We start from the raw sequence: 10599 nt of genomic DNA, 5'->3' as shown, positions 1-10599 counted from the left end.
ATATATCCCTTCAAATTACTGTTTTCATATTCTTTGAATAAATATCCAGAAGTGGAAATACTGGATCACAGTGTAGTTTTATTCTTAACTTTTTGAGGAAACTCCACAGTGTTCTCCAGCAGTGCAAGAGGATTCCTTTTTCTCTACACCCTCGCAAACACGTGTTGTTTCTGGTGTTTCTTATTTCAGTCATTCTCACAGTTGCGAAGGGATATCTTGTAGTTTTGATTTGTGTTTCCCTGATGATCAGTGATGTTGAACATCTTTTAATGTATCTATTAACCATCTGGATGTCTTCTTTGGAAAAATGTCCCTTCATGTCTTCTGCCCATTTTTTCAATTGGATTTTGGTTCTTTTTTGTGTTGAGTTGTGTCAGTTCTTTAAATATTTTAGATACTAATCTTTATTAGATATGTCATTTGCAAATATCTTCTCTCATTCTGTCAGTTACCTTTTAGTTTTGTTCATTGTTTCCTACACCTTGGAGAAGCTTTTTTTTTTTTTTAATCTTGATGAGTTCCTAGAAGTTCATTTTTGCTTTTGTTTGTTTCCCTTGTCTCCAGAGACTTGCCTCATAAGAAGTTGCCATGGCTGAGGTCAAAGAAGTTGCTGCCTGTTTCTCCTCTAGGATTTTGATGGTTTCCTGTCTTACATTTAGGTCTTTCATTCATTTTGAGTTTATTTTTGTGTATGGAGTAAGAAAGCAGTCCAGTTTCATATTTCTGCATGTTGCTGTTCAGTTTTCTCGATACCATTTACTGAAGAGACTGTCTCTCTCCCATTCGATATTCCTTCCTGCTTCCTTGCAGATTAGGTGTCCATTCATTTGTGGGTCCATTTTTGGTTTCTCTCTTCTGTTCCATTGATTTATGTGTCTGTTTTTGTGCCAGTACCATACTGTCTTGATGATTACAGTTTTATAATACAGCTTGAAGTCTGGGATTGTGTTGACTCCAGCTCTGTTTTCTTTTTCAACATTACTTTGGGGGAGCTATTTGGGGTCTACCTAGGAATAAACCTAACCAAAGATGTAAAAGATCTGTACACTGGAAATCATGGGAGGCTTATGAAAGAAATTGAAGATGACCCAAAGAAGTGGAAAACCATTCCATGCTCATAGATTGAAAGAACAAATATTGTTAAAATGTCAATACTACCCTAAGCAGTCTGCACATTCAATGCAATTTCTATCAAAATAACACCAGGATTCTTCACAGAGCTAGAACAATTCTAAAATGGAACCAAAAACATTCATTTTAATACTGTAGAGTCTAAAGTATCCCTACCAAAGATTGATATAGCTAGATGTTATTGGAAGGCAGCCTTGTCATTGATCTCAACAAGAGAATTTTCATCAAAATTTGTTTTCTACCTCAAAAAATGAGCACAATTTGTGACCCAAGTTATTACACAGAAGAATTAATCTTCAGTTATGGAGGGAACTATGCATTTAAATGTATTTAAGGAATGAACAGTATTTTTATCATCTATTTTTCTAGCTAGAAGAAAAGACGTATAAGTCATTGGTTTAACCCTGGGAAAAAAACATCAGATGTCAGGATTCAGAGATTATTATGTAATCAGTAATTTGGAGAGGCTGCAGCCTTTTGTTTGGTTTTCAAAAGCTCAGATTCAAAGGCTAAAAATTCAGCTTTTATTTTCCTTTTATGGTAGTTTGTTCATTTTCTGTAGAGGTTCAATTTGTTGCCAGAGAGAATTATTGCTAATTTGAATAATTACATACTTAACTGTAGGGTAGAACTCAAATTGGGGTTGATTGAGAGGGTTAGAAACAGAGCAAACTCTTTCCTGTGGTAAGAATTAGATTCTACATAGCAAAACATGGCAGTAGAAGCAAGTGTTTCCATTGAACTAAATTTGCTTTATAGGAAATCAGCAACAAACAAATACAACCAATCAAATTCACATATGATAGGAAGGCAACAAATTAAGACTACACCAAGGTATCACTCTTCTTTTCTTTTTTAAAATGTTTTATTTATTTTTGATACGGAGAGAGACAGAGCATGAAAGGGGGAGGGGCAAAGAGAGAAGGAGACACAGAACCAGAAGCAGGCTCCAGGCTCTGAGCTAGCTGTCAGCACAGACCCTGAGGCGAGGCTCAAACCCGCGAACAAGAGATCTGACCTGAGCCACCCAGGCGCCCAAGGTATCACTTTTATCAGTATCAGTTCAATAAAACTCTAAAAGTTTGACAACACAGTCTGTTGCAAGGCTGTGAGGAAACAAGCCATCTTATACATGCTGATGGGAGTGTAAACTAGTACAACACAAGGAGAAAAATTAGGAAAACCTATGAAAAGTATGAATTAAAATGCATATGACTATTGATTCATCAATCCCACTTCCAGGATTTTATCTTATAAAAATGCCCATACTCATATGGAATTATTTATGTATTTTTTATTTGTTTTTTTTAAATGTTTTTTATTTATTTTGGAGAGACAGAGAGAGACAACGTGAGCAGGGGAGGGTCAGAAAGAGAGGAGACAGAATCTGAAGACAGGCTCCAGACTCTGAGCTAGCTGTCAGCACAGAGACAGACATGGGGCTCAAATCCATGAACTGCGAGATGAGCACTCAGGTGCCCCTGTACGGTTATTTTTTTAAATCGAAATACAATTCATGTGCTATAAACATTTTAAAGTGTATAATTTGGGGGGGCACCTGGATGACTCAGTCGGTTAAGTATCTGACTTCGGCTCAGGTCATGATCTTGTGGTTCGTGAGGTTGAACCCCACGACAGGTTATGTGCTGACAGCTCAGATTGGATTTTGTGTCTCCCTCTCTCTCTCTCTGCTTCTCCCCTGCTTGCACTTTGTCTCCTTGTCTCTGTCTCTGTTTCTCTCTCTCAAAGATAAATATTAAAATTTTTTTAAATAATAAGGTATATGATTTGATGATTTTTTAGTATATTCACAAGTTTATGCAACCATCACCACTATCTATTTCTAGAACATTGTCATCACCCCTAACATAACACTGTACCCATTAGCAGTCATTCCTCATTCCTCCCATCCCTAAGCCCAGCCATTCATATAAATGGAATCAAATAATATGTAGCCTTTTGTGTTTGGCTTCTTTCACACAATACAATGTTTTCAAGATTCATCCACGTTGTAATAAGATTCAGGGCTTCGTTATTTTTATGGCTGACTAATACTCCATTGTATGGATAAGCCACATTTTGTTTGTCCATTCATCTGCTCATTGCAGAGATTCAAACAAAATTTATCAGATAAAACATGCCGAATTCCAACTCTCTCATCTTATTAGTGAGAAGATGAAGTCCCAGAAATGTGAAGTGGCCAAGTTAGGACTTGAAAGCAGATCTTTGACTATAATCCCTGCAGTCTCTTGACAACATCACGCTCTGTCCGTTTATTTATCAATGTGAGCATTTTCCAAAATATCATTCTTACATTTCAGCCTTGCTTGGTCCACACCTAACTGGGCTTACTAGGGCCAATGTCCATGATGTTTCACCTAATCTAACTTTTTTTGAACTATTAAACTATCTGCTATATATATATGTATGTATATATATATATATATATAGAGAGAGAGAGAGAGAGAGAGAGAGATCGAGAGATCAAATAATAGTGTATTTCCAACATATTTTAAAGCTTCCTATTTGTAAATATCTAGACGAGGACTCCTCTTAATCTAAGCCCAGAACTGCAGAAAGATGTACAGGGAAGAGTGATGTGGGGAAACTCAGTCTATGAAGCCAATCAACCCTTATGACTAATAGAGGAACAACCTTTGTAAAAATATTGTTCATTATATTATTCCGTGTTCGTACATGTTTGAAAATTTTTTTTTAATTTTTAAAAGTTTATTTATTTATTTTGAGAGAGGAAGAGAGAGTGGAGCAGGAGCAGAGAGAGAGGAAGACCAAGAGAGAATCCCAAGCAGGCTCCACACTGTCACTGCAGTGCCCAATGTGGGTCTCAAACCCACAAACCGTGAGATCATGACCTGAGCCAAAACCAAGAATTGGGCATTTAACTGACTGAGCCATCCAGGCACCCCCCCCCTGGCTTTTTACTTTTTTAAAATGTTTATTTATCTTTTTTGAGAGAGAGTGAGAGACATACCGACATACAGAGTGTGAGCAGGGGAGGGAGCAGAGAGAAAAGGAGCTGTCAGCACAGACTCAACGCGGGAATCGAACACTTGGACTGTGAGATCATAACCTGAGCCGAAGTTGGATATTCAACCACTGAGCCACTCTGGTGCCCCTGAAATTTTCTATAAAGAAAAACTTTAAAAATGCAAGTCCATTATAAATATCTGGTAACTTATTTGAAATTCTTATTTTATATAGACAAAATGGTGGTGAGGGAAGGCTATATAGGCACGTTAGAATTTAAGCAAAATTTTAAAGGAAGGAGATGAGCGTAGCAGCACAAGAGGGCATGTGGGGGGGGGGGGGCGGGATGCACCTGGCAGTTGGTGGAGCATGCAACTCTTGATCTTGAGTCATGAGTTTGTGCCCTACACTGGGTGTAAAGGTTACTTATATTAAAAAACATAGTTTACCAAAAAAAAGTCAGGCAGGAGGAATCAAATTTAATTTTCTAAAAAAATAGTAAGCATGATGACTATGTCTAAGAGAACTAAATTCACCTCACTTCAAGGAGATGAACATTTACTTCTTGATTGGACGAGAATTGGCATGGCATCTGCATGATGTATCTAGGGAACATTAGGATATGCTCTTCGGTCTCCAGCTTTGGTATCCATCCTCAAGGTCATCTGATAGGTCAAGGTGGCTGCTAAAGTTCCAGGCATTATACTTACATTTTATCAAGCAAGCATGGAGTAGGGAGGAAGAAGTTCTATGAAATACTGTTTTCATAATACCTATTACATGTTTTATATACTTTCTAGCCACGTGCTCATACTTAACTGCAAGGGAAGCTGAAAAGCAACAGCAGAGCAACATGTTCAGCTAAAATTTGGGTTTCTGCTACAATAAGGAACAGGGAGAAAATAGATATTTGGTAGACAAAACAGATCCTGCCACGTCATGCTTTGTAGGGAGAGTAACATATTAGTAAGAGTTCTAGATGGGATAACAGAAACCAGACTTTGAATCCAGGACCTGCAACTTTTTAGTTATGGGACCTTGGAAAAGTGGTAACTAAAACTCCCTAAGTATTGAATTTCTCATGCATAAGTAAAATGCAGTTTGATGATAACAGAAAGCTATGTATATAAATTACCTGGCACAAAAGAGGTGCTCAAGAAATCACTATTGTTTTACCTGTGATTTGTTAGAGATTTAGTGATTTTAAAACACATTTTCTCTGCCCTTAAGAAGTTAGCAAGACTGTTATATCAGAGAAAGAAAAATATACCACTGATAAAGGTTGATGAGGTTGTAAAATTCATTTTTTCCAGTTTCATTAATATATAAATAATACAATGGTCAGCAATACCATCTTCAAACATGAATTAAAATAAAACTTTATTGTAGTATTTACTACTATTTCTGCGACAGTTTTAATACATAGTCTACAGAAGTTAACAGGTATTAAATCAAACTCCAGTCCCTCTCAATCAACTTGCCCAAATAAAGTAGAAATAGACATATTCCCCCACGGATTTAAGAGTCAGAGTTCCAATATTTGGTCTTTTGAGAAACCATAAAATAAATCCTGAGAGGCCACAACACTCTAGATTAAAATAAATGTGGAAAAGGAGGTGTTTCTAATTTATTTATTTTTTGATGGAAGTGAGGGCAAATAGTGGAGTTGCCAATAATGTGAATTGAACTTTTTCTATTAGGAAGCTTAAAAGGAAGGAGAAACTGAGACATGTAAGAAATTCAGGTTGTAATGAGTTTCACACTTGTCTCAACTCAGTGAGTTTACTCGTCAAACTACTGCTTTTTCCGTGAAATTTTCAACTCTACTGCTCTCCTTTATAGATTTGCTTCGTATGAATTTATTTCTGAAAATGAAAGAGGACAGAATAAAAAGTGAATGTAAAAGCAATGACAAAGCTTTTGTGTTTTCATCGGATTTAACTTTTCACAAGCTAGATTTAATTTTCTTTTCTGAGATTGTGATGACTATCATAGTTATTTTTATTAAGAATTAATCTTAAACTCTCCAAACTAGAGTAGACTCCAACATTACATAGGCTAACTGTTCTTTCAATGCTTAAAATCATCTCTATATGATTTCCTCTTGCCCTCTTCCCACCTTCTTCCATATGTGGCTATACTCTGTTTTATGTTGTGCAGAATTTTATTATTTTTAAATAAATAAAATTTTTTAATAAGCCAAAAACGTGTTTTTTTAAAAAAGTTTAATTGGAAAGAAAGGCTATGCTATGCTTAAAAACGACTGTTGCAGTGTGTGTGTGTGTGTGTGTGTGTGTGTGTGTGTGTGTGTGTTACCCTGGTGACCGACATTTTGATTCACTGATGGCTCCTGTAAGGAATCATAGAATTTTTGATGGCCATTGACCCAAGCTGCCTAGCAGGTTTATTGGAGCCTCACCAAATTAATTACCCTGCGGACTGGGAATTAGGAACCAATGTAATCATCCCAAGGGCAACTAAAGCAAGAGGGAAATGCCTCTTTGTTACAAAATAAGTAGAGTCAGTCTCTATATGTACCTTTATCCTTAGCCCTGCCAAGAGAACATTTTGAATCATTTCCTGCAAAATATTGCTTGTCAGTCAGACTTGTCTAATGACTTAGCAACACAAAGGAAACCTAAGGAAAGCCAAATATTGCAATTTGATTGTTCATGATTTGATTGGTACTGTGATTTAGTAAATTACTTTTTTTGAGGGTTTTTTGGTCTGTTTAAAGCCAAGGACTAAATGTAGCAATAAAAATTTAAATTACCTTGGCTCTTGCCTGAAATGCTCAATATTCCAATCTCTCGGCTTCACTGTAGTGCCAGGGAGAAGAGTGGAAATAGTTGACAATGATTCTGCATTACTGATTCACTCTACTCATTAGACTATATTGAAATGTTATGATTTGCTGGGCTCAGAGAGTAATTCCATTTTTGCCTCCAGCCATCTCAAGTAATTTCTTGCCACTACATAACAAAATGCAGAATTATTTGGAGTAAGACTTTCTAATTGGAAATAATAATTTTTATGCAGGAAATTAAGCCCTTTATCAAATAATGTTAAATTATCATCAAAATTACATTTTCATGAATAATTAATCAATACCACTTCAGCTATTTAGTTATGTTAGTATTGTTGAACTCTAGTAATTGTTAGGTTTAATTGTAATCTCTTGAGTTCAACAGAAAAAATAAAATCAGGTCATATGTTTTTCACTGTAAAATATTATCTTGTTAGACAAAAAAAATAACAAAAATATTCTAGGAAAGTGTGCTTTTGATAAACACATGCCAAAATGTCATACTTTTATTAACGCTTACTACTTCAATTTTTATAGGATTCTTTTACTTTAATTATGACAAAATATAGGTTTTCTCCAATATAGCCCTGATATAGCTTTCATGTTGTTTATTCCACAAATTTTCCTATATTTACTTTTTAAAATTTTTATTTATTTATTTAAGTAGCTTCTACATCCAACGTGGGACTCAAACTCACCCCAAGATGAAGAGTCACATGCTTTCCTGATCCAGCTGGTGAGGGTCCTCTGTATTTATTTTTAGTTGAACTTGTGATCAGTGTAACAGACACCAGCTTATGGTTGAATTATTTATTTGTTCCTTCTGTTTAAAGAGGGTCAAAACAATGGGCTATTCTTACTGACTTGCCCAGGGCTTCAAAGATACGAAGATAGCACATACTTATATCTGCTATAGCATGTAAAAACGTCACAATTCATCATGGATCTGATAAAAACAAATACAACCTAGTTTAATAGGGCAATATCACCATCGTTTGACTTTTTGGCAATGTCTTAAAATGATTTTTCCCATACTTAAAGTGATTAAAGTTATTTGTTTTCTCTCAGGAATCTTGCCCAATTTTCCACATATTAGAAAAATGAAATGTATTAAATTGCTTTTACTGTTATTCTTCAAGGCACCATCTAAACTGATCCTTTATCAAAGTTGTGTTCTTTGTTGTATTTTATCTCCAACTTTCTTAAACAGCTTAACTTTATAAAAGTAGAGTACTCAGTGGGTAATGAGACCTGGTATATTGGGATTCTCAGAGTAGACCAGGGACTGAGCAGTGAGAGAAGCAAGGGAAAAGGACACACACAGAAGTCAGGACTTTCGTGCAGCTAGCTAATATTATCATTTATCTTTGCCCTTATCGCTTGTGCTCCAAGCTGTTGACATTGGAATCTGGTTGATGGGCTGTTGGGAGACATTTAGAAAGAGAAAAGAACTATTGAGCACCTATAGATGCCAGTTACTGTAGAGATATTTTCACATTCCATCTCATTCGTTGCCACTATAGTTTTCTACAGTTCACATGATTATCTTCATTTTACTGCTGGAGATATTGAAGGTAAGAATAGTTTAAAAACTCACCCAGAGTGCCAGTAATTATGCATTAAAACAGAGCTAATTGATTCACCAAGAACATCAGTGGAGGAGAAGGAAAGTAATAAATAGGTCAACGTTGTTTCATCTGGTCTATTTAAATGTTGACACCGGTGTCTTATCTCAGGATGGTACAGCCTTATGACAGAGAATATCTGGAGTTAAATAGTTTTCAGAGGTGAATGTCTTGTATTCTGTATCCCCAGACTCTTGCTTTAATTAAACCTCTTGTGTACTTTGTACATTGTGATTATTCAATAAATATTTGTTAAACTTAATTTAAAATCTTACGAGAGCAATAAGAAACAGTAATTTTTAGTAGTGATGTAATTAGATTAGTGTCCACCCTGGGATATTTATGCTTGTCATAGTAATTGAGGGCCTCAATTAGAGAGTTAAAAACTGAATAAACATAAAAATAATTGATGATGTTGACCTGTATAGCAAAACATACTTGGTGAAGGAAAAAAAAAAAGAGGACAGAGAGAAGAAATTTTCATACTTAAGATCAATAATTTATAAGATTTTATCATTTGAAGTTAAGATTAGGAGAGATGTGTAAATATGAACAATTAGTACATTGTGTTTTCTGTGAAAACAACCACCTCTGCTGCCTACAACTGGAATTATCACTTATATCAAACAAGAGCTTCTTTTACTAATTGGGTCAGATTATATTTTTAGTACAATTTTATTCTAATGAATGCAGGCCCTTTCTATTAACCTTAACAGTCAAGAAACGTGGAACAGCGGCAGAATATATCATCTGGGACCTCAAACTAACTGTATATGCTAATGTGACAGGAATGACTGCTTGAGGACAATTTTATCGTATCGATTGCAATTATGAAGGGAAAATAAAATCTTCTCAAGTATTCTTCACTCTCTTTGAGTTAATTAAATTTTATAACCTTTGCTAAACTCTTCAAACAATAGAATCTTATACAGGTAATATGAATTAATTATAAAGAACTTTATTATCTTACAAAAATTCCACTGGGCTGATAGATTTAGCAATTTCCTTTATTTTTATTGCAAGAAATTATCATCAGCGTCATCACTGTTGCAAACATGATCGCCAATAGCATTTCCTGACTCTCTAGGGCACTGTGCTAGGTAGAGACATCAAGAAGTGTAAGATACAGTCCTTGCCCTTGAGAAATTTATAATCTAAATGGAGACATTTCGATTCATTAAAGTTAGTAGGAAATAATCTATTTAATCCTGTGATTTATTAGAATCATTCAGTGGGGACACATTGGGGAGTAATATTGGACTCAGTTATGTTAAAATAAATTCCACCTTCTAACTTTTCTAAGAGATACACATAAGTTTTGAAAGATAGCGCAAGATGTCAGTAGTTACCTTTCTGCAAGGAATGAAATCCATTGATCCCTAGAGGATAAAACACTAATTCTCTGAGCATTTTATTTGGGTGACTTGGGAAAGCAGTTCAAGTCCCTCTCTGCAAGTAATTGGCAGTCTGATTATCACTTGTAGCAGGTTATTGCTCCAGCTGCTACACTAAACCACAGGGTCTCAATGTCTTTGACTTCACGAAATCCTCTATCATTGAATAGGATGAAGTATTTGCCTTAGCAGACCACAGTATCTCACCTTCCTCTCTTCGTAAGTAACCTGGCCAATAAATGATGCTGAAATTATAATGTACTCTAATCCCCTGATGTATTTCTTTTTTTTTTAAATTTTTAACATTTATTTATTTTTTAAACTTTTTTTTTTGATGTTTTATTTTTGATACAGAGAGAGACAGAGCATGAGAGGGGGAGGCGCAGAGAGAGAAGGAGACACAGAACCGGAAACAGGCTCCAGGCTCTGAGCTAGCCGTCAGCACAGAGCACGACGAGGGGCTTGAACCCACGAATGTGAGATCTGACCTGAGCCGAAGTCAGAGGCTTAACCGACTGAGCCACCCAGGCACCCCAACATTTATTTATTTTTTGAGAGAAAGAGAGAGAGAGAGAGAGAGAGAGAGAGAGAGAGTGTGTGTGTGTGTGTGTGTGTGTGTGTGTGTAAGTGTGTGTGAGAGCAGGGAAGGAGCAGA

At 35.8% G+C, this 10599-nt stretch overlaps 1 long non-coding RNA gene across 1 annotated transcript; it reads right to left on the bottom strand.

The window, feature by feature from the left end:
• Positions 1 to 5482: 5482 nt before the first annotated feature.
• LOC115293334 lies at positions 5483 to 6959 on the bottom strand. Its single transcript, XR_003909498.1, has 2 exons — positions 6893 to 6959; positions 5483 to 5984 (listed from the first exon to the last, which is right to left on the bottom strand). It is a non-coding gene; the product is annotated as an uncharacterized LOC115293334 (long non-coding RNA).
• Between the last annotated feature and the right edge of the window lie 3640 nt (positions 6960 to 10599).

The sequence above is a fragment of the Suricata suricatta genome, chromosome 6 (assembly GCF_006229205.1).
Source record: "Suricata suricatta isolate VVHF042 chromosome 6, meerkat_22Aug2017_6uvM2_HiC, whole genome shotgun sequence".
Lineage (NCBI taxonomy): Eukaryota > Metazoa > Chordata > Mammalia > Carnivora > Herpestidae > Suricata > Suricata suricatta.
Note: the sequence above shows the minus strand (reverse complement) of the source record. Positions and strands in the feature narration are given on the sequence as shown.